The 25,021-nt window shown below is 39.8% G+C and overlaps 1 protein-coding gene across 2 annotated transcripts in view; it reads left to right on the plus strand.

Annotated features, from left to right (window-relative positions):
• CLCN5 (chloride voltage-gated channel 5) overlaps nt 1-25,021 on the plus strand; it is a 160,397-nt gene that overhangs the window by 75,373 nt on the left and 60,003 nt on the right. Inside the window, exon 1 of one of the 2 annotated variants that reach the window (XM_041741251.1) lies at nt 1,466-1,544. The exons of the other annotated variant lie outside the window; for it this stretch is intronic. The gene's annotated coding sequence lies outside the window, so the exon portion shown is untranslated. Of the gene's footprint in view, nt 1-1,465; nt 1,545-25,021 lie in introns of those variants that run through there. 2 annotated transcript variants of the gene reach the window in all.

Here is a 25,021-nt window from a genome sequence, read left to right on the forward strand (position 1 = left end):
ATTGTGGGAGGAGCAGAGAGTTGGGAAATAGTAAGATATGATGGATGAAACGGAAAGCTGATGATTAGTATATATCCCCAAAGGTTGAGAACTCTAATTAAAAAAAAATCACAACCATACTACCTTGTCACACTGAATAATTAACATAATCAAATATCCATTGTTTAAATTTCTAGTTGACTCAAAGTATCCTAAATTAGGATTGAAATAAAGTCCATACATTGCATTTGCTTGATAGGAATCTGAAGTCTTTGAGTTATAACTTCTCTCTTTATCTGTGTTTTTTCCCTGCTTATAATTTATTTGTTGGAAGAAAGTAGGCCACTTGTCTTGCAGTATCCCACAGGCTAGATTTTTCTGATTGCATCCCTGTGGTGTAGTTTACTTGTTCCTTTTCCTTGTTTGTATTTCCTGCAAACTGATACTTGTATCTAGAAGCCTGATTGGAATTAGGCTTAATTTTGGGGATAGGGTCAGAAGTACTCTGATCAAGAAGCACATAATGACTTGTTGCCTCTCTTGCTGTGATGTTAGTTGCCACTGATGCTTAGTTCCTAGAGCCATTATTTTATTAGATTTGCCAAATGATGATATTCTAATTCCGTTATTCTCTTTTATTAGCTGCGATACTTCTATAAAGAAAAATTTCTCCTCATCTACTGTTTGGTTATGCAGTGGTACAGTTTTTTAGGAAAGGCAGGAGAAATGCTTTATTCTTTCTGCCAGCATTCAAAATAACGAGTTGGCTCACTAGCTTATTCCAAAGAGGAATTAAAATAAGTTATTATGATAAACTCATGGATTTAAATATATTTGATTTTTCATTCTGTTGTGGTTCTTATCCTCAGTGAAGCTCAAATGCCCCATCTTTAGCCACGGGGAGCTTCTTCAAGTTGGCTCCTGAGTCTTTTGACATGGCCTCAGTAGCTATTCAATAGCTTCCCTGCCTTCTGGATTGAAAAAAGTGTTCCAGGCTCATCTCAGACATTTCTTTCCCCAGACTTGGAATCCGCTGTGTTTTCAGTAAGCCTTGATTCCTTTTATTGGACATGGTATTTAAGATTTTATTTATTTATTCATGAGAGACCCACAGAGAGAGAGGCACAGACACAGGCAGAGGGAGAAGCAGGCTACATGCAGGGAGCCTAAGTTGGGATTTGATCCCGGGTCTCCAGGACTACACCCTGGGCTGAAGGCGGCGCTAAACCGCTGAGCTACTCAGGCTGCCCAAGACATGGTATTTAGAGACTACATTCCGGGCACTAGGGGTGCTCATTGCCTCTGGATTGGTGATTGATTTCAGGCTGCTTCATATCAGGCTGTGACCATATCATAAAAAAATGTTTTGTTGTTGCTGCTTTTGTTTTATTTCTAAATAAAACATATGAGATCATTCTTATACTTCCAATTACAAATCAGGATTACGGGGGTTCTATTTGCTTCTGTTTCAGAAGTATCATTCTGACTGTTGTGTGGCAAGCAGACTATAAGACAACAAGTGCAAAAACAGGGAGACCAGTGAGGAGGCCACTGAAATAATTCAGGTGAGACATTTATGGAGACATGGTAGTGTAGAACTGTGCAGGTGGTTAAACCTGGTTAGATTAGATATGGATATATTTTAAAGTTAGAGCCAATTGAATTTACTGATATATTGGATGTGAGGTATGAGAGAAAGAAGAGTCAAAGATTGAACCTTCTCTTCCCTTTTTTTCCTGTATGAGTTGGACACTTGTGCGAACACTGGGTATGTGGGTGCCTGAGCCTTCTACTGTATTTCCTTTTTCTGACCTTGGTACCCAGATGCAGGTGCTGCCCCAGTGCAATGCACTTGGACAAGGATTCACAGATGATGAGATGTACAGAGATTGCCTGTCAGACTTTTCCCAGGTCTTCTTCAATGTTTTTTGGATTTAGGAATCTAGTAGTGGGCAAAGCATTAGGGGCCATGGGCTTGATTGTCTCATGAACTTGTGCCAGAGAATAAAATTCCTCACTCCCGTTAAACCTACCTTCAGGTGTTCAAAGGGCTGGGGAAAGTGAGCTTTTTCTGTTGTTCCTCCCATGCCAGCCCTGGGAGCCTTCCCATTTACTCCTTCTCTCTAATCCTTGATACCTGGTTGCTAGTGCTTTCTATGTGCAATGCACCTGTGAACGATTTCAGAGTGAGCTGAAACATCTGCAGATGGAAGAACAGTTACCTGTACGTTACCACCTCCTCCTTCCTGCCTGCCATTATATTTTTTAAAGATTTTATTTATTTATTCATGAGAGACAGAGAGAGAGAGAGAGAGAGAGAGAGAGAGAGAGAGAGGCAGAGATACAGGCAGAGGGAGAAGCAGGCTCCATGCAGGGAGCCTGGTGTGGGACTCGATCCCGGGTCTCCAGGATCACACCCCGGGTTGCAGGTGGCACTAAACTGCTGCGCCACTGGGGCTGCCTGTGCCTGCCATTATTTATTTACTTACTGCTTTGTGCCAGACAATGTGCTGGCTGTTTGGAGCCAGCAGTGAACAGGATAGTCATAGTGCCCTGAGAACATGGGCTAGTGGGCATATATAGGAAGATGAACCGCATTTGTACCCACTGTGCGGGTGTGCACACGTGCTAAGGATGCTGGTGAATGAGTTTACACTTTAGTTCCCCACTTGTTACGCACCCTGTCACATCCCCAGGGTGGATAGGCCTATCTCAGGGTGTGGACCTGTGTGCATAGTCCCAAGGTGAGCAGGAATAGAGCCTTTCTGCCCTGATTCTGCACTCTTGAGCTCAGTGTTCTTCCCTTGAGAAGTGTTGAATGAAGGGGCCCTTGCTTGTTAGTGCTTTCTCCTTTGTTCACAGATACACAGATACCTGGAAGTATGCCTTTGCACAAGCAGGGTAAGCAGGAGGATGAGCATGTGTGAGAGGCCCCCGCATAGCTAAGTGCACAACATAGGCAGATGAGTGTTCAGAGACTGGGAGACACCAGAACTTTTCGGTTTCATATTCACTTTCACTAATTCATTTGTATTTTTCGCTATTTCTTTCCCTCATACACACACACACACTCACCCAAAGAATCCACATTCTGACTCATTCTCCTCTTTCTGGGTACTCTATAATACCTACATGCATATACGTGAAACATTCAGGAGAGTGATCCATCTCACCTGTTCCCTCACACATTCCTTCCCTGGTGGGGAGGATGGGATTTCTGAAACTCCATCATGTGGGGTTTGTAAGAGGGCAAGTCTCAGCTTACTTTATTCTCTTATGGGCAGCATGCGCTCATTCCTCCCACCCACACAGAACTATATGTACGAATGCTTGCCCAGTGTGAAGGCACAGACTCAACTGTTCTTGTAGTTGAACTGGAAGTTGAACTTGGGGTTGCTCTTGCAGTTAAACTCTTGCCTGTTGAACAAATGAGCTCCTTGAACACCATTCCCATGTGGCGCATTTGCAGGAAGGTGTATCTTGTTGCAATGGCATCCTGCTGTGTTCTCTCTCTCTCTCACACACACACATACACACACACCCACAGAAACACACACATACACAATATAGAGGGAAACTTCTGATGTTTTCCTTCATACTGCTTTTGAATGAAGGGCTGTGGACTTTGTTGAAGCAAGATTGAAAGAGAGACTCATCAACTCAGGAACACACAAGGAATTCAAGAGAATGAATCTATTCATTCCCCCACCCTATGCAGGTACTTGGTCTCATAGACATTCAGACTTCTTTCTTCTCACATGTTCCTTGAATGCAGGAGTGTGACCACCCTCCTTAAAATGCACTCATTCAAGTCCACACACCCCTATAAATGAAGGAGAAGTACAAATCATAGCTGCATGCCACATGTTGTGCTCCACTTTACATTGATTTGTCATCTTATTTCATTTTTTTTGGCTCTATTAGGAAGTAACCTGTATACTACCAAGCTCTCTATGTGATTGTGATGCATGTTGAAGTTAAAGAACAACTGCACTTAACTGTTCTGCCTTATGGTCACATATTCACACAAAAGGATATATGGGACCATGAGCTTGGTGATGGCTCATAATTGTTCTCTCTTTCCTCTTGCTTCACACTCCCCTCTCCTCTGTCTCTTTCCTTTTAAGTTTATACTGTCCCGTCATCATTTTTGTTGTTGAGGGAACCAACAATATGGGTGCTCAACCAGTCATCTTTAATGTGAAGTTCAAGGACCTTCTCTTTACTTCTGTATCATCACAAGTAAACACCTTCTGTGAAGAAGAGTGGATGCTCTTGTTAAACCCCTTGGGCCCCCTGCTCTGTTCCCCCTCTCTAATCCTTGCTACCTGGGTGAGAGTGCTTTCTGAATGCAATGCACCTGGGCAAGGATTCTGAGAGTGAGAGCTTCATCTTCATGAAGAGCATTTTTCCACCCTCTTTCCATTCCACGAGTATTTATGATCACCTGTTCTATGCATGATAGTAAATTGGGCCAGGGAGCATGCAGTAGTACACAAGGCACACCTGGATCCCTGTCCTGTGTTGCTTACAGTCGAAGGAGAAGAATAGAATTCCTCAGCAGTCATTGTACCTACTTGCCCTGACAGTAGGTAGGCCAGAGTGGACTTCTCATTGCCATTGCCTCTCACAAGTACACAAAAGTGTGGGTCTTTTCTGATCTCACACAGCAATGCAGGAGAGAATAGTCTCTGTACATGAGGACCAGACTTTTTGTCATAGCTACACATACACACATGCATACACAAGCATGCACACACACACAGGGCAGGTGCCTTAGCCTTCTTATCTGCTCCCCCTCTCGAATCCTTGGAACCTAGGTGTGAGTGCTATTTCAGTGCAACACACCTATTCAAGGATTCAAAGAGGCTGAGCCTTGTCTGCATGTAGAAGGACTGAGTAACTGTACATCACCTCTTCCACTTTCTTTCAAACATTTGAGTTTGCTTTCAGGTGCCAAACCCTGCACTGGGCATTAGAGATACAATGGTGAATGAGACAAAGTCCCTAGCCTGGAGTCCTCATTCTTGGGCTGTCTAGAGGACACTTATGGGAGAATAGGCATCATTCCCTGTGGACAGACTTACCCTATGTTGGGGCCTGAGCTTTCTTTTTACTTTGGCTTACTGTGTGTCAGATACTGTAATGGGAAAACATACATTAGGTGACTTTTTTTTTTTTTCATTAGGTGACTTTTAAAAAAAGATTTTATATATCTATTTATGAGAGATACAGAGAGAGAAAGGCAAAGACATAGGCAGAGGGGGAAGCGGGCTCCCCATTGGGAGCCTGATGCAGGACTCAGTCCTAGGACCCCGGGATCACAACCTGAGCCAAAGGCAGACGCTCAACCACTGAGCCACCCAGGTACCCCTATACATTAGGTTATAAGACTCAACCCAACCAGTTGCCCTCAACGAGCTTATAGTTTAGAGGAACAGAAGGGAAAAAGTATCCCCTTTACTATACCATCCTCCAACATGTATATACACGAGTGCCTGTGTACACAGATTGTTTCAGTCTTGTTAGCCCCCAGCTGTATAGCCAGCACATGTGGACGCTCATGTATGATCTGAAAAAGGTGCCACTCATGGTACATATTCAGAGAGACTGTCTGAGAGAGAATGGCTGTGTGACTTTGTGCATGTGCATGAATACATATGCACACCCTAGGAGAGATGCATCAGTCTTACTAAATGTACATAGTGACGCTTTACGGGAATGTGATCACAAGAGTTAAGAATACACATATGCATGTGTGCGTATGTGCAGGTACCCAAACTTTTTGCTCTGCTCCCTCTTTCTCATCCTCTGTCCCTGAGTGAGAGTGCTTTATAAATGCAATGCACCAGGGTGAGGGTTCTGGAGGGCAAGCATCCTTTGCATGGAAAAGGACAGAGGATCTGTACACTGGCTCTCAGCTGCTTGCCTCATGCCAGCCTGCCATCTATCCCTCATTCATTCTTTCCTTCCACAAATAATATTTAGTAGGCACTGTGCTGGGCATTGGTCGCGGGAGAGTGGACAAGACAGATTTGGCCCCTGCCCTCCTGGATATTATAGTCCAGGCAGGAGAATGGACTTTGTCATCACCCACCACCCCTGCATGTACTGAGGGTGAATGTGACACAAAAGGAACTTCTTATCTACACCCCCCTGCCCCATCCATTTACAAACACATGTGGCTGATATGTGTAGGAGAACCTTCTATTTACTTTAGCTCAATCCTACATAAATACACTGGGCAAGAACGTAAGCCTTCTTGTTAAACATACACACAAGGCATGCAGGTGCTGGAATCTTCTGGTCTGGCTCCCCCTCTCTAATCCTTGCTACCTGGGTGAGAGTGCTTTCTGAATGCAATGCACCTGGGCAAGGATTCCGAGAGGGGGCGCGCCAGCCATCTTTGCATGAGACAGAGCACCTCTACATCCTCCTCCCCTCCTTTTTACAACTACCTACTCTATTTCAGGTACTATGCTGGGGACCTCCTCTATTTCAGGTATTGTGCTGGGCAACTGGCTCACAAGAAAATGAGCCACATCTAGTCCATCTCTGCAAGCTGGAGAATGGATTCCTTCTCATTTGTTATGCCTGCATATTCTGGGGATGAGTGGGCTGCATGCTGTGACTTGAAACTTCTGCCCTCCATTTTGGTCTCACAGATACTTTTAGGAGAACCTTCTGAACCTCAGTACAGTCCCACATAAGTAGACTGTGTGCAGGGGAAGGGCCCAACTGGGTACACACACACACACACACACACACACACACACACACACACACAGATGTATCACCGAGTGGCCCTCTGAACAGGTGCTTCACTCTCCTTCATTCAGCCTAGCTGCCAGTGCTGTCTTGGATCACTGTTGCTGTTCGAGGACTCCAGGGAAATGAGCCTTGTCTACACTTAAAAGGACAGAGCTCTTGTTCAGCAACTTTCTTTTCTCTTTTCCCTTCCTTCTATAGATAGCGGAGTGCCTACTAGATGCCAGGCACACAGGTCAGTCGCAGAAGACGAAATGAGAATCAAAATGGACAAGGTTGCCATCTTGAAATTCTGGTAGGGGATTAATTAACCCACTATGATTCATAGATGCTGTGGACTAATAGGACACTGTTCAAAAGAATGAAGCAGGTCTATATGTCACTTGCTATCCATTGTGCAAACATGAACACGTGCAGGTTATGGTGGAGTGAGGTGTCTTGTCACCCCACTTCCCAGACACACCCAGTGATGTGGACCTGCCTGCAGACTCTAACCTTCAGAGAGGGCAGGAGAGGGAACATCCCAGCATGCAGACCAGTGTGCTTTTGCAGCCCTCCCATCTGTAGGGACTCAGTGAGGGAGACCTTACCACTGTCTTCCTTCATGCTACCACGTGCAAAGAGATCCTTTTCTTTACCTTGCTGTACAATCCCATGTGACCCTGTTATAGGCAGAAAAAGGAGCCTTCCCTATAAACACAGACACACACACACATAGCACACAGGTATAGAAACACAGAAAGTGTGTCTCCTGCACACAGAACTGTATCCACAGTGTATGAAAGACACTGGACATTGGCAGCAGCAGCCCCTCCATGTCCGATTTGTGGGGAGGCAGCGAGCTTTCTGATATGCTCCTTCCCAGCCAGAGCTTGAATAAAAGTAGCCCTTAAGACTTATCTCACACATGCATGTACAGGAAAGGCTCTTCCCTTTGTACAGTCATAGGCAGTCACCTGTGAGCCCAAGAGTAATGTTTCTTGTGCACACACACGATCTGAAGATGTCTGAGACCTCTGTTCAGGTCCCCTCTCTCACTCTTGGTACTTAGGTACAAATGCAGTTCCAGTCCATTGCCCTTGTACAAAAAATTCAGAGGGAATCTCATCCATATTTAAAAGTAGGGAGTTTTACACTACCCCTCTCATTCTTTAATTTCTTTAGTGTCTCTTTAGAAGCGTGCTCCCTGGCCCCAGCAGCATCAGTATCACCTTGGAATGTGTTAGAAATGCAAATTCTTGGGCCCTACTCTTGACCTAGTAAATAATGAACCATAGAAGTCTGTATTCTAACAAGCCTTCCCACTGATTATGACATTTGCTCAAATTTGAGGATCATTGATTTAGTGTGAGTGCTTTGGAATGCAGTTGTAAGCAAGTCAGGTGGGGGCTCAGCCCTCAAAGGACTCTCAGCCTGTCATGGGTGGGAGGGAATGAGCCTGCCTGTTTCTCATGCACATTCTCAGTGCTATGTCCTTACATCCACTCATGACTCTCCCCTACCTCCTCCAGAACCACTCACTTGGCCATCATAGGAAGTTAAGCGAGCATACAGCCCAGCCTGTATCAGGAAAGACCCTTATCATTACTTTTCAGGGCATGAACTTAACACTGTAGACACACACAACCACATGTGCATGCTCATGGTGTGGAGAAGAATGAACTGCTCCTTCTCCTATACCCATTGCATATCGGAGTTGTGAATTCTCAAAGCACCTCCTGTGTGCATGGATTACAGGAGGCTGAGCCTTGTCATCACAAACCTTCTGCCAAGCAATTTTTTTTTCTGCCAAGCAATTCAATCAGCACATATGTACTGATCCCACTTAAGTGCCATGCACTATGCTGGGAGTATCCTGATGAGTAAGAGTCAACTTCTCTCTTTATAGGACTTCCTGTCTGGTGGAGGAATGTAGTGAATGAACTTCCCCAGGCCTAGAAAACAGGAGTGCAGGGCATGCCAGGAATCAAGCCTTTTCATTCTCCTATACACACCCATGTTCTTCCTGTGTACATGCACACATACATACACACCCATTTCTGCCCCAAACTGAAAGGCAGGAGATGGACATCGTTATTCATTATATTTGAACAAGTGTGAATTTCCTCATTGCAAACACACTCAAATGCATGTATGTTGTGCAGGTGTCTGGGCCATGATTTTTGTCTCCTCCTCGCCTATCCTTGCAATCTAGGCATGAGTGTTGGCTAACCAACGCAGGGGGCTTGTGCAAGGGTAAGAGCTCGTGAGCCTGGTCTATGTGTAGGACAGAGCCAAGGCAGCACCTCCCTTTGCTTGTTCATTCAGTTGTGTGAGAGTGTGTGTGTGCACATGGCATTTCTTTGTTCATCGTTTCACAAGGGTATGGACTTCCTGCTGTTTGGGGATGTTATGGTAAACTGATCAGGGACACCAGCCTTATAGTCTAGCAGGTTCCTGGAGTGTCAGCTTCCTCACAACAATGCCTGTGGATGGAGGGCTTAGGGTGTAGGAATCGGGCGTCTCCTTATTCTCTCGTGTAGACATGCATGTGGTATGCACGTCTGGAGCCCTGTGCTTTGCTACTCTTTTCATATTCTCAAGACCTAGACGTGGGGACTCTTCTGGAGTGGCACACCTACTCCAGGATTCTAGGAGGAACCCTTTTCTGCATATAGAAGGACACAGCACCTGTGAATAGGTCCTCTCTCCTTCCTTTCCTCTCCCCCTCCCTTCTGCAAGTATTTATCAAGCATATGTGCTAATAATAATAACCCTGTGCTTGGTGGTGATAGTATGCAAGATGGACTTGACCCCTGTCTCAAAGAACATGTGCAGGAGAGTGGACTTCCATGTCACCGAATATCCCTGCGTGTGCTGACTTTGAGTGGGCCACTGAATGGAACCTCTTATTATTACCCCTTCCCAATGTGCACAAATCTCTCAAGACTTCTCCTTCCTGCCCCCATATGGACCTATGTAACTGAAAACTCTCTCTGCCTTGAGTGCTGCAGGTGCTTCAGCTTTCCGCACTGCTCCCCCTCTCTAATCCTTGCTATCTGGGTGCTAGTGCTGTCTCAATGCAATGCACCTGGGCAAGGATTCAGAGAGGGTGGGCTCAACTGCATCAGGAAGAACAGAGACTTTGCATCTTCCTCCCTCCTCCCCTTCCTCCTTTTCATTCTCTGTCCTCCCTCCTCTCCTCCCCCCTCCTTTTCTCCTGTCTCTCTTTTCCCCTCTGTGCTTCTCAGTAAGAGTTTTTCAGTACTTGGTGGGTGTCAGGGAGGCACAGGAAAAACAGAATAGTGATGGATTTGGGTCTCTCTGCCTGGTGGGCTTGTCTGTATTTTAGAATAAATGTCCTCATCAAATAATGTTCGTGTACTCAAGTGGCCAGAGTGCTAGAGAGGGAGCTTTCTCCTTATTCCCCTCCTGCCTTTCATAGGTTGGGTTCTGGGCTGGGACCAGAGCTTTCCCCATCTGCTCCTTCCCACACTCCCTTTCAACCTAGACAAGAAGTATTGTCTCCTGTCAGGGCTTCAGAGAGAGGGAGCCTTGCCTGTGTATGGCAGGGCTGGGTGCTCTCTCTCTCTCTCTGTCATGGTCCTTGCGTGTAGGCACCATGCTTTCTAAATCCAACATCTATGGCCTGTATCTAGGAAAAGTTTGCATTATGATCATAGCGGAGGACCGTTCACCTGTACATCTCTTCCCTCAGATTTGATCATCCTCTCAGCATTTGTTAGGGAGTGTTTACCACCTGCCAGCCACCATGCTGCTTGCTAGAAATACTGCAGTGAACACAGTAGACAGCATTGGGTGTTTGGCCTTGTGGGCACATATAGAAGTTTCCTAGAATATCCTAATATGTTTTCTATTCACTTTTTTTTTTTGTGTGTGTCTATTCACTTTTTAAACTTCATGTTTGTGTGTAGAAAGAGGCAGAAGAGTACTGTACCCGAGTTCAAGTTGCATATCAGCAGCACATTTTTTCTCCTGGAAATGAGGGGACAATTCAGTGAGTTAAGTGATCTAGAATAGATCTTTAAGAGAAAAGGATGGGGAGGGGTTGGAGACTTTGGATTTAGCCTAGGGTTTTAACCTGTCCCCACCGTGGCTTTAGCATTATTCTCCAATACTTACTCTTTCCTTCAGCTTGACTGATCTGTTTATTCCTACCTTTCTCAGTGTCTGCCCATTGCCCATCACAGATATATGATTTTCAGGTCAGCATAGCAATACAAAACTACAAATGGTGAGAAAGCGGGGAGAGAGACAGACACTGCATTTCAGTCTCCTTTCTCGAGTTCTTAAACAGGTGGGACTTAAAAATTCTGACTCTTGGTCCTTCTCTCCCAACTTCTCCCAATTTTATTGAGTATGTGCCCCTTAACTTCTGTATACCCTAAAGTCTCTTTTTGGTTACTGCTCAGCTTTGCTCTTATTTTTCTCAGACCTCATATCTCTCTTTAAATTTTTTTTAATTCAAATATTAGTTTCAGATACACAATATAACAATCCAACAATTCTGTACATTTTTATCTCTCCTGATGCACAGGGCCAGCAGCATCATTAGAAGTACAAACTGCAAGCCCCACCTCAGACCTAGAGATTAGAAAGTTGGAGGGTAGGCAGAGAGGTCTGGGTTTTAACGACCACTGGTCCAGGGATTCTGATGCATGATGAACTTTGAGAACCACCGGTTTAAGTAACTTAAGTAGAGATTTCTGCAGTCCATGGGATGATTTTTAGAGTCAGAATTTCCTTCTGTGTAAACTTCCCTTTTAGTCTTCCCTTGATTTTTTTTTAACTTAAAAGACTTTTTTTTAAAGCAGTTTTAGGTTTATAGAAAAATTGAACAGAAAATACAGAGGAGTACCATATACTTTCCTACCTCAGTTTCCACTATTATTAACATCTTGCAGTTAGTGGAGTACACTTTTACATTTAGGCCAATATTGATACATTATTATTAACCGAAGTCCATAGATTCTATGAGGGTTTCCTATTTCCTATTTGTGTTGCATATTCATGGGTTTGGACAATTATATACTGATGTGTATCCACCATTACAGTGTCATACAGAGTAGTTTCACTGCCCTAAAATCCTCTGTGTTCTGCCTTTCAGCCCTCCCTCCCCTAACCCCTGGCAACCACTGATTTTACTGTCTCCAGTTTTGCCTTTACCAGAATGTCATGTAGTTGGAATCATACAGTATACGTAGCCTTTTTCAAATGACTCCTTTTACTTCAGTTATGACTCTTCCATATCTTTTTTTGTGGCTTGATAGCTCATTTATTTTTTATCATGGAATAGCATTCCATTATCTGGATTTACTGCTATTTATCTATTATCTATTCGCCTGCTGAAGGACATCTTGGTCTCTTCTCACTTTTGGCAGTTATGCGTAAAGCTGCTCTAAGAATCTGTGTACAGGCTTTTTGTGGATGTAAACTTTCAGGTCATTTGGGTGAATACCAAGGAGCACAATTGCTGGGTCATATAGTAAGAGTGTGTTTAGTTTTGTAAGCTGCCGCCAAACTGTCTTCCAAAGTGGCTGTACCATTTTGCATTCCCACCAGCGATTAATGGGCATTCCTGTTGCTTCATAACCTTATCAGCATCTAATGTTAGTGTTTTGGATTTTGGCCATTCTAACAGGTATGTTGTGGTTTCTCATTATTGTTTTAACTTGTAATTATCTGAGCACATATGATTGTTAAATCATATTTTCTTAGGCTTATTTGCAATCTGTATATCTTACTTGGTTAGGTTCAGATCTTTTGACAGTTTTTTAATTGGATTGTTTCTTGTTGAGTTTTAAGAATTCTTTGTGTATTTTGGATACTAGTACCTTATCAGGCGTGTCTTTTGCAAATATTTTCTCCCACTATATTACTTAATTTTTCATTATATTAGCATTGGCTTTTACAGAGCAGTTTTAATTTTATTGAAGTCTGATTTATCAATCCTTTTATCATAGATCATACTTTAGGTGTTGCATCTAAAAGGTCACCTAGATTTTCTCCTTTATTATCTTGTAAGAGTTTTATAGTTTTGCATTTTACATTGAGGTCTATGATCCATTTTGAGATAATTTTTGTGAAACTTGAAGAACTGTGTCTTGATTCTCTTGTTTTTGCATGTATATGTCCAGTTGTTCCAAAAACCATTTTTTAAAGATTTTATTTATTTATTCATGAGAGACACAGAGAGAGAGGCAGAGACATAGGCAGAGGGAGAAGCAGCCTCCCTGTGTGGACCCCAATGTGGGCCTTGATCCCGGGACCCTTGGATCATGACCTGAGCCAAAGGCAGGCACCCAACCACTGAGCCATCCATGTGCCCCAAAAACAATTTGTTGAAAAGATTGTCCTTTCTCCATTGAATTGCTTTTGCTTCTTTGTCAAAGATCTATTTTTGTATGGGTTGATTCCTGGGCTCTCTATTCTGTTTTAGTTATCAATTTGTCTATTTTTCCATCAACACTGTACTATCTTAACTATTATAGCTTTATAGTAAGTCTTAAAGTTATTTAGTGTCAGTGCTCCGACTTTTTTCAATATTGTGTTGGCTATTCCAGGTCTTTTGCCTATCAATATAAACTTTGGGATCAGTTTGTTGATATCCGCTGGTATTTTGCTGGAATACCAGCAAAATACTTGCTGGTATTTTGATTATGAGTGTATTGAATCTATACAAGTTGGGAAGAACTGACATCTTGACAATGTTGAGTTTTCTAGGTACATATATGGTGTTTCCATTTATTTAGGTCTTTGATTTCTTTCATCAAGTTTTGTAGTATTTCTCAAATAGCTCTTATACATATTTTGTTACATTTATACCTCATTATTTCATTTTGCTAACGTAAATGGCATTGTATTTTTAATTTCAAAAACTGCTTTTAGTAAGCAGTTGACTTTTGTATATTAACCTTGTATCCTGCAACCTTGTTATAGTCGCATATTACTTCCAGGAATTTTTGTGTTGATTCTTTGGAATTCTCTACATAGACAATTATGTCGTCTGTGAACAAAGACAGTTTTTATTTTTTTCTTTCCCAATTTGTATACTTTTTCTTCTTACTGTCTTTTGCATTAGTTGGGACTTACAGTTATATGCTGAATGGGAGTGGTGAGTAAGGACATCCTTGCCTTGTTCCTGATCTTAGCACAAAACATCTAGTTTCTCACCATTAAGTATGGTGGTTGCCAGAAGAGAGATGGGTGGGGGAGGAATGAAATAAATAAGGGGGATCAAGAGTTCACTTGTCTTGATGAGCACTCAGTAATGTATAGAATTGTTGAATCATTATGCTGCACACCTGAAACTAACATAATACTCTGTTTAAAAAAAGTATGATCTTAGCTCCAGGTTTTTTGTAGATGTTCTTTATCAAATTGAAGAAGTTCCCTTCATTCCTAATTTACTTAGAGATTTTCATCACGAATGGATGCTGGGTTTTGTCAAATGGTTTTTTGGGCGTCAATTGATATTGTAAGTTTTTTCTTCTTTAGCCTGTTGATGTGATGCATTACGTTAATTGACTTTTTAATGCTGGAAATGCCTTCCTTGTGTACCTGAAATAAATCAACTTGATCATGGTATATAAATTCTTTTTATACATTGTTGAATTCAATCTGCTAATATTTTGCTGAGGATTTTTGCAACTATGTTCATGAGACTTATTGGTCTGTAGTTTTCTTATAATGTCTTTGTCTTGTTTTGGTATTAAGATAATTCTAGCCTTATACAATGAGTAAAGAAGTATTTTCTCTGTGTCTGTTTTTCAAAAGGGATTGTAGAGATTGTACCTTCTGTTTTGGAAGGTTGTTAACTAGTGATTCAATTTCTTTAATAGATAGAGGCATATTCACTAATGTATTTCTCTTTGAGTTTTGATAGATTGTGTCTTTCAAAGAATTGGTCCATTTCATCTAGGTTCTCAAATTTGTGGGCATAGATAGAATTATTAATAATATTTATTGTATTTGTAATATGCATGTGATGAATAGTGATGGTCCCTGTCTCAGTTTCGATATTAGTTATGGGTATCTTCCCTGTTTTTTTCTTAACTTGGGTAAAGATTTTGTTGATTTTTTCTTTATTGCTTTCCTATTCAATTTTATTGATTTCTGCTATAATTTTTATTATTTGTTTTCTTCTGCTTAGTTTCAGTTTAGTTTCCTCTCATTTTTCTAGTTTCCTAAGGTGGAAGCATAGGTGAATGATTTTAGATCTTTTCTTCTTTTCTAATATATTCATTTAATGCTCTAAATTTCCTTCTAAGTTCTGGTTTTGCTGTGTCCCACAAATTTTGACAAGTTCTTTATTTTCATGTAGTTCAAAATGTTTTTAAAATTTTCTTTGACACATGTGTTATTTAGAAGTGTGTTGTTTAATCTTTGACTATTTTGGCTTTTCCCAGTTATCTTTCTGGTATGGATTTCTAGCTTAATTCCATTGTTTTCTGAGAGCAGACTTCGTATGATTTCTGTTTTTTTAAATTTGTTAAGGTGTATTTTATGACCTAGTGTGTCATCTATCTTAGTGAGTGTTCCATGTGAGCTTGAAAAGAATGTATATTCTGCTGTTGTTGTTAGATTAAGTCTTCTATTGATGTCAATTAGATCTAGTTAATTGATGATGCTGTTTAGTTCAACTATGGCTTTACTGATTTCCTGCTGCTGGATCTGCTCATTTCTAGTAGAGAGATGTTGAAGACTGAAACTTTTTTTAAAAAAGATTTTATCTATTTATTCATGAGAGACAGAGACAGAGGGAGATGCAGAGACATAGGCAAAGAGAGAAGCAGGCCCCATGCAGGGAGCCTGATGCAGGACTTGATCCCGGGACTCCAGGATCACACCCTGAGCCAAAGGCAGACACTCAGCCACTGAGCCACCCAAGTGTCCTGAAGACTGCAACTATTAACAGTGGGTTCATTTATTTCTCCTTGCCATTCTATTAGTTTTTGCCTTATGTATTTTTTTCAAACGTTTTATTTATTTATTTGAGAGAGAGGGAGTGGGAAGAGGGTCAGAGGGAGAGAATCTTCAGACACCCCACTGAGCACGGAGCCTGACAGGGGGCTTAATCCCAGACCCCTGAGATCATGACCTGAGCTGAAATTGAGAGTCAAATGCTCAACTGACTGAGCCACCCAGATGCCCCCTGCATCACATATTTTTTATGTTCTGTTGTTAGGCATGTATATATTAAGGATTATTATAGTTTTTTCGAGAATTGACTTTTTATCATTATGTAGTACCCCTTTTTATTCCTGATAATTTTTCTTGCTCTGAAGTCTGCTTTGTCTAAATTAATATAGCTAGCCTAGTTTCTTTCTGATTAGTGTTAGTATATCTTTCTCCATATCCTTGCTTTTAATCTGTGTCTTTATATTTAAATTAGATTTTTTTTTATAGAAAACATAGTTAGGTATTGTATTTTTTTAAAAGATTTATTTATTTTGAAGACAGAGAGGGAGTGGAGGAGGGGCAAAGGGAGAGGGAAAGAGAATCTCAGACTCCCTGCTGAGTGTGGAGCCTGTCATGAGGCTTGATCCCATGACCCTGAGATCATGACCTTAGCCAAAATCAAAAGTTAGACACCTAACTGACTGAGCCACCCAGGTGCCCCAATTGTATTTTATCTACTCTGAGGGTCTCTGACATTTAATTAAAACATTTAGATTACTGAAATTTAAAGTTACTTATTTAAATGTAAACTTACTGATATGGTTGAGTCTCCATATTATCTACCATATTGGCTCCTTTTTCCTATTTGTTGTGCTTGTTTTCTCATTGTCTTCCACTCTTTATGCCTTCTCTGGTTTTAATTGAGCATTTGGTTTGATTATATTTTTCCCCTCTCTTTAGCATATTAATTATACTTCTTTTTAAAAAACTTTTCTTAGTGGTTATGCTTATGTTTTCAGTGTCCGTTTACAAGTAATCCAAGTCTTCTTTCAAATAACACACTACTTCATGGATAATGCAAGTACCATATAACAGAGTATTCCCACTTCCTCCCTTCTATCCATTATACCATTGCTGCCTTTCATTGCACTTATCCATAGGCTATCATCACCAAATGAATTGTTGCCATTATTATTTTGAATTATATTCTGTTATCTGTTAGATTAATTAGAATAAAAACATAACTAGATGTTGGGACACCTGGGTGGCTCAGCGGTTGAGTGTCTGCCTTCAGCTTGGGGCATGATCCCAGGGTCTGGGGATCGATTCCCACATCAGGCTCCCTGCAGGGAGCCTGCATCACCCTCCACCTATGTCTCTGTCTCTCTCATGAATAAATAAATAAAATCTTTAATAAAAAAAACATAATTAGATGTTAACTAGACTTACTGTGGTGATCATTTTGCAATACATAAAAATATCAAATCATTACATTGTAAACCTGAAAGTAGTATATGTCAGTCACACCTCAAAGAAAAAAGGGCAGGTAGGAAAGAAAAGAAAAAAAAGAATGAGAAAATATTTTATTTTACTTTTATTTATTCCTTTTTTAGTAGCACTCTTTATGTAGATCTGAGTTTCTGACATCTGTCATTTTTCTTCTTTCTGAAGAATTTCTTCTTCATTTCCTGCAAGGCAGGTGTCAACAAATTCCCTCAATTTTTGTTTCCCTGAGAAAAAGCTTTATTTTTCATTCATTTTTGAAGGATAATTTCTCTTGATTCAGACTTCTTGGTTCATGTTTCTTTTTAACAATTTATGTATTTTACTTTTCTCCCATGACTGCATGGATTCTAAAAAGAAGTCTGATTCTATTCTTATCCTTAGTCCTCTATAGGTAAGGCATTTTTTTCCTCTGGCTGTTTTCAAGACTTTGTCTTTGTCTTTGATTTATTTATCTTCCTAAGTGTTCTCTGAGCTTTCTGGACCTGTGATTTGGTATCTTTAATATTACGACATCCTTTTCATTATTATTCAAGTATTTCTTTTGTTCCCATCTTCTCCTGGTATTCTCATTTTGCCTATGTTACACTTTTTGTAATTATCCTCTAGTTAGTTCTTGACACTCTGTTCATTTTTTTAAATTATTTTATTCTCTTTGCATTTCAGTTTTGGAAGTTTCCATTGACATGTCTTCAGGCATGCTGATTCTTTTGCTTTGCTTTGTGCAGTCTATTGATGAACCATCAAAGCCATTCTTCATTTCTTTTAGGGATCTTCTGCATTTCCTTTAGATTTTTTTTTCAGTTTCCATTTCTCTGCCTACATTATTCTTCTGTTCTTTCATGTTGTCCACCTTTTCTATTAGGGCCCTTAGCATGTTAATCATAGTCTTTAAATTGCTGATATGAAAATTCCAACATTCCTTCCATATCTGACTATGGTTCTGATGCTTGCTCTGTCTCTTCATGCTTTTTTTTCCTTTCAGAATGCCTTGTAATTTTTTTGTTGAAAGCTAGACATTACATATTGGATAAAAGTACCTGATTAAGTATATAGGCATTTAGTGTGAGGTTTTATGTTTATCTAGATGGGGGTTAGTATGCGTTTACTCTTTTGCTAGCTGTGTGACAGACTAAAATTTTCTCTAGTTATTTTTGTTTTTATCTCTCTCATGTACTTGGGTTTCTCTACAGATGACTTCTTAAATAAAGTTTAAAACATACAGGTTTTGCAGTTGTATTTCCCTCTTGTTATTCAGGAACTCTATTGATGTGGTAGTAAGGTGGGGGAATAGTGTTCAATAGTCCTATGATTAGGTTTCAGTCTTTTAGTTTTTAGTTGTGAATTTCATAAATTCTTCTTAGTTTTATGTTTTATGCCTTTCCACACTTAAGTGAGACGGGAAGGCTAGAGAAAGCTAGAATTGAGTTTTCCTTTTTCCTAAGTTGATTAGGCTCTGGTCAAATGTCGGTCTTGAGGGCCAGCTTTGATAAGAAACACAGAATGCTCTTGTTCATTTTATGCTCTCGTTGAGAAGCACAGGGGTTTATTCTCTGGTCTTCACTGTGAGAACTAATGGGGCTCCTGGGGGTAAAATTTATGGAGGTTTTGGTGTCCTCTAAGACTAGAGTCCCTCAAGTTCTTAATTCTCAAACTTGTCCACACTAAGCCTCTAGTGATTCTTCTATTATATCTCAGGTTCTATTCTAATATTGGTTCTTATGGAGGTTTCGGCTGTGTAAGCTTTGATTCTTTATATCCACATTTATATTCTTTCTGTCTCTCCAGTTTAGGGAGAAGCAGTTTGACCTGTGACCTCAGCTCTCTGATAGATCTAAGAAGAATTGTTGATTTTCAGTTTCTTCAGTTTTTTTTTTTTTTATCATTGTGAGGATGAGAGAGATGACTTCCATGCTCTTTACATGCTTGCCCAGAAAACAAAGTCCTCTTCTGATTTTTTACTTGGATAATATATCTACCTTTTTCTATTGCCTTTTTCAGTGATGACATGGATATATTTCAGTTCTGTTCCTTTCACTTCAGTTTATTGCATGCATTCCTTGATACAAAAAGTTGCTTATTTTAGTACATGTGAATTAATCCATTTTATATCTTTCCATAGTCAGAAATAATTTTGTGTATTTCTGTTTCTGGGATAAATATACTCTTCTGTGTTTTTAGAAAATCAACTTAAAGCCCACTCCCTGAGCATAAATACAGGGCCATCAATGGGGGATAGGGCTGCACAGGCACTTACTACCTAGCCTGCTAGTCTTGGCACTGGGCTAAGGGCACATTTTGTTAAAGCCATGAGTGTGCCTCACCCAGCTACAGGGTGCACAGCTGCTTCCCATGCACCATGCCCAGCCACTATGCAGCACCCAGCCACTGTGCTGTCCCAACCACCTTTGTGTTCTGAGCCCAACCATGCCCAGCCATTGCTATGTACTATGCCCAGACTTGTGCCCTGAACACCATGATGGCACAGTCCCCAGATGCCACAGTGCTTTGGGGAATCCATATTAGGACTAGTGGCCCAGCATAGATTTTTCTAACATAACTACCCGACTCCCAAGTCCCCCAGTGGGCATGCCCCATCAGAACTGGCCTGCTGGGGTCCCAGTAACACCACAGAGGGCAAGCACAGCCCATAACAGGCAGAGAGGCAGTTCAGACCATTGCACTAAAGGAACAATGAATCAGACAAAGTTCTGGTGGACAAGGGACACTGCACTGCAGGGCACTCCATGACCTCTTCTTCATAAAGTCACTATTCTCAAGAGCAGAAGACATAGCTGACTTTCATTTTGTTTATATTTTATTTATTTATGAGAGACATACACAGAGAGGCAGAGACACAGGCAGAGGGAGAAGCAGGCTCCATGCAGGAAGTCCGACATGGGACTTGATCTCAGGTCTCCAGGATCACGCCCTGGGCTGAAGGCAGCGCTAAACCGCTGAGCCACCTGGACTGCTCCATAGCTGACTTTCTTTCTTTTTTTTTTTTCTTTAATTAATTTTTAATTTTTATTTTATTTTATTTTTTTCATAGCTGACTTTCTTAACACACATGAACTGACACAGAGACTTAGACAAAATGAGACAGAGAGATATATGCCAAAAGCAAGAATGGACAAGGCAACAGCAAGAGATCTAAGCAAAACAGACATAAGTAACATGCCTGATAGAAAATTTGAAACTATGGTCATAAGGATACTCACTGGACTTGAGAAAAGAGTGGAAGGCATGAGCGAAAACTTTAACACAGAGAAAAGGAATAAGAGCAGACATAAAGAGCTCAATAAATGAAATGAGAAACATACTTGATGGAATGAAAAGCTGCATGGAAGAAGCAGAGGAAGGAATTAGTGGCCCAGTCAACAGAGTAATGGAATGTAATCAAGCTGAACAAAACAGAGAGAAAAGAATTAGGCAAAATAAGAATAGACTCAGGGAAGTCAGTGACTCCATGAAACATAATAGCATTTATATTATAGCAGTCCCAGAAGAGGAAGAGAGAGAAAAGGGGCCAGAACATTTATTTGAAGAAACAATAGCTGAAGACTTCCCTGATCTGGGGAAGGAAACAGATATCCAGAACCAGAAGTTAGAGAACTCCCATCAAAATCAATAAAAGCAGACCTACACCAAGGTATATTGTAGTTAAATTGGCAAAATATAGTGATAAATATATTTAGAAGCAGCAAGACAAAGAGAAGACAGTAACGTACAAAGGAAAATTCATAAGGCTAGCAGGCAATTTTTCAACAGAAACTTTGCAGGACAGAAGGGATTGACATGATATATTCAAAGTACTGAATAGGAAGAATATGTCCCCAGGAATACTTTAACCAGCAAAGCTATCATTCAGAATAGATTTTCCCAGATAAACAAAAACTAAAGGAGTTTGTGACCACCAAACCAGCCCTGAAGGATGTATTAAAGAGACTCTTGAGTGGAAAGGAAAAACCAAAAGTGACAGTATAAAGGTAGGAAACACAAAAGCACTAAAAATGAATATTTTTGTAAAAAAAAAATTTCCTTGACTGCAAGGAACTAAAAAATAAAAGGATAGAAAATATAAAAACATATACCTAAAATGTAGGAAGGAGAGGAGAAAAGAATGGGTTTAAACCTAAACAGCCATCAACTTAATATAAACTGCTATATGCAGAAGAGGTTATATACAAACCTGATGATAATCCTATATCAAAAACCACTAATAAATATTCAAGAATAAAGAGAAAGAAATCCAAATATATCACTAAAGAAAATCATCAAACAATGAAATAAGGGCACCTGGGTGGCTCAGTTGATTAAGCATCTGATGTTGTCTCAGGTCATGATACCAGGGTCCTGGGATCGAGTCCTGTATCAGGCCCCCTGCTCAGTGAGGTGTCTGCTTCTCCCTCTACCATACCCCCTGCTCATTATCTCTCTCTCTCTCACTTTCTCTCTTTCAAATAAATATATAAAATCTTTTATTTTTTCACATCTTTTAAAACTTAAATTCAGTTTGCCAGCATACAGTATTAACACCCAGTGCTCGTCCCATCAAGTGCCCTTCTCATTGCCTGTCACCCAGTTACCCCATCCCCCCACCAACCTCCCCTTCCACAACTCTTTGTTTGTTTCTCAGAGTTAGGAGTCTCTCATGGTTTTTCTCCCTCTCTAATTTTTCCCACTCAGTTCCCCTCCTTTCCCGTATAATCCTTTTCACTATTTCTTATAATTGGAGAAGGACAATCATCATATGATTTTACTCATACATGGAATATAAGAAATATAAATTTTTTTTAAAAAAGCCATGAGAGATAAGATCAAAGAAAATCTTCAGAAACAACCACAAAACAAGTAATAAATTGGCCATAAATACATATATGTCAGTAATTACTTTGAATGTAAATGGACCAAACACTCTAATCAAAAGATGCAGGGGTGACAGAATAGATAAAAATAAACCAAGATCCACCTATATGCTACCTACAAGAGACTCATTTTAGACCTAAAGACACCTGCAGATTGAAAGTGAGGGGATGGAGAAATATCTATTATGCAAATAGATGTTAAAGCTGGAGTAGCAATACTCATATCAGACAAAATAGACTTTAAAACAATGTCTGTAACAAGAAAGAAAGAAAGAAAGAAAGAAAGAAAGAAAGAAAGAAAGAAAGAAAGAAAGAAAGAAAGAAAGAAGGAAGAAAGAAAGAAGGACACTATAAAATAATAAAGGGGACAACCCAACAAGAAGATATAACAGTTGTAAATATTTATGCATTCAATATGGTAGCACCCAAATACATAAAACAGTTAATAACAAAAAAACTAATCAGTAGTAATACAATAATAGAAGGAGACTTTAACCATCACACTTAACATCAATGGACAGATCATCTAAACACAAAATCAGTGAGGACACAATGACTTTGATGACACACTGGACCAAGTGGTTTTAACAGATCTATTCAAAACATTCCATCTTAAGGGTCTCCTGGGTGGTTCAGTAGGTTGAGCATCTGACTCTTGATTTTGGCTCAGGTCATTATCTCAGGGTCCTGGGATCAAGCCCCACATCAGGCTCCCTGCTCAGCAGAAAGTCTACTTGTCTCCCTTTCTCTGCACTCTTCCCCTTGTGCTCTCTCTCTCAAATAAATAAATAAATCTTTTTAAAAAAGAACATTCCATCTTAAAACAGTAGAATACACATTCTTTCCAAGTGCACACAGAACATTCTCCAGAACAAATCACATATTAGGCCACAGAACCAGCCTCAACAAATTTAAGAAGATCAAAGTCATATCATGCACCTTTTCTGACCACAATGCTATATGAAACTAGAAGTCAAACACAAGAAAAAATCTGGAAAGACCACAAATACATGGAGGTTAAGTAATATGGTACCAAACGATGAATGAGTCAACCAGGAAATAAAAGAAGAAATAAAAAAGTACATGGAAAAAATTGAAAATGAAAACATAACCATCTAAAATCTTTGAGATGAACAAAAGTGGTTCTAAGAGGAAAGTTTATAGCAATACAGGCCCATCTCAAGAAGGAAGAAAAATCTCAAACAACCTAACCTGACACTTAAAGGAGCTAGAAAAAAAACAACAAACAAAACCTAAAACCAGCAGAAGGAAGGAAATGATAAAGATTAGAGCAGAAATAAATGATACAGAAGCTGAAAAAAAAAAAACAAGAGATCAATGAAACCAGGAGTTGGTTCTTTGAAAAAAAATCAATAAAATTGATAAACCTGTAGCTAGACTTACCAAAATAAAAAAGAGAAAGGACTCAAGTAAGCAAAATCATAAATGAGAGAAAGAAATAACCAACACCACAGAAATACAAATAATCATAAGAGAATATTATGAAAAACTATATGCCAACCAACTGGAAAACCTGGAAGAAATGGATAAATTCCTAGAAATATATAAATGACCAAAATGGAAACAGGAGAAAATAGAAAATTTGAACATATTGATAACCAGCAAAGAAATTGAATCAGTAATCTAAAAACTCCCAAGGAAGAAAAGTCCAGGACAAGATGGCTTCAGAGGCAAATTCTCCCAAATATTTACAGAGGAGTTAATGCCTATTCTTCTCAAACTATTCCAAAAAATAGAAAGGGAAGGAAAACTTCCAAATTCATTCGATGAGGTATTACTTTGATACCAAAATCAGATAAAGACTCCACTAAAAAAGAGAATTACAAGTCACTTTCCCTGATGAGCATAGAGGCAAAAATCCTCAACAAAATGCTAGCAAACTGAGTGCAACAATAAATTTAAAAAACTGTGCACCATCATTAAGTGGGATTTATTTCAGGGTTGTAAGGGTTGTTCAATATTCTCAAATCAATCAACATGATACATCACATCAATAAGAGAAAGAATAAGAATCATATGATTATTTCAATAGATACAGAAAATGCATTTGACAAAGTATAACATCCATTCATGATAAAAACCCTCAACAAAGTAGGTTACCTCAACATAATAAAGGCCATATAAAAAAAACCCACAGCTAACATCACACTTAATGGGGAAAAGCTGAGAGCTTATCCTCTATTTTCAGGAACAATGCAAGGATGTCTACTCTCACCACTTTTATTCAACATATTACTGGAAGTCCTAGCCACAGTAATCAGACAACAAAAAGATATAAAATACAAATCAACAAGAAAGAAGTAAAACATTCACGATTTGCAGATGATGTGGTACTCTATGTAAAAAAAACTTGAAGGATTCCACCAAAAATTGTTAGAATTGATAATTAAGAAAAGTTGCAGGTTTCAAAATCAATGTACAGAAATCTGTTGCATTTCTTTACACCAATAACGAAGCAGCAGAAAGAGAAATTCATAAAACAATCCCATTTATAAGTGCACCCACAATAATATGATACATAGGAATAAACCTAACCAAAGAGGTGAAAGACCTGTACTCTGGAAACTATAAAACACTGATGAAAAAAATTGAAGAGGACCCAAAGGGGTGGAAAGATATCCCATGGTCATGGATTAGAAGAAGAAATATTCTTAAAATGTGTATACTACCGAAAGCAATTCCACACATTTAAGGCAATCTCTATCAAAACACAACATCATTTTTCACAAAAGTAGAACAAACACTCCTAAAATTTGTATGGAACCATAAAAGAACCTGAATAGCCAAAGCAATCTTGAAAAAGAAAAGCAAAACTGGAGGCATCACAATTCCAGACTTCAGTTATATTACAAAGCTGTAGTCTTCAAAATAGTAGAATACTGGTGCAAAATCAGACATATATGGAACAGAATAGAAAACCCAGACATAAACCCACAACCATATGGTCAATGAATCTTTGACAAAGCAGGAAAGAATATCCA

This window comes from Vulpes lagopus, chromosome X, assembly GCF_018345385.1.
Source record: "Vulpes lagopus strain Blue_001 chromosome X, ASM1834538v1, whole genome shotgun sequence".
Lineage (NCBI taxonomy): Eukaryota > Metazoa > Chordata > Mammalia > Carnivora > Canidae > Vulpes > Vulpes lagopus.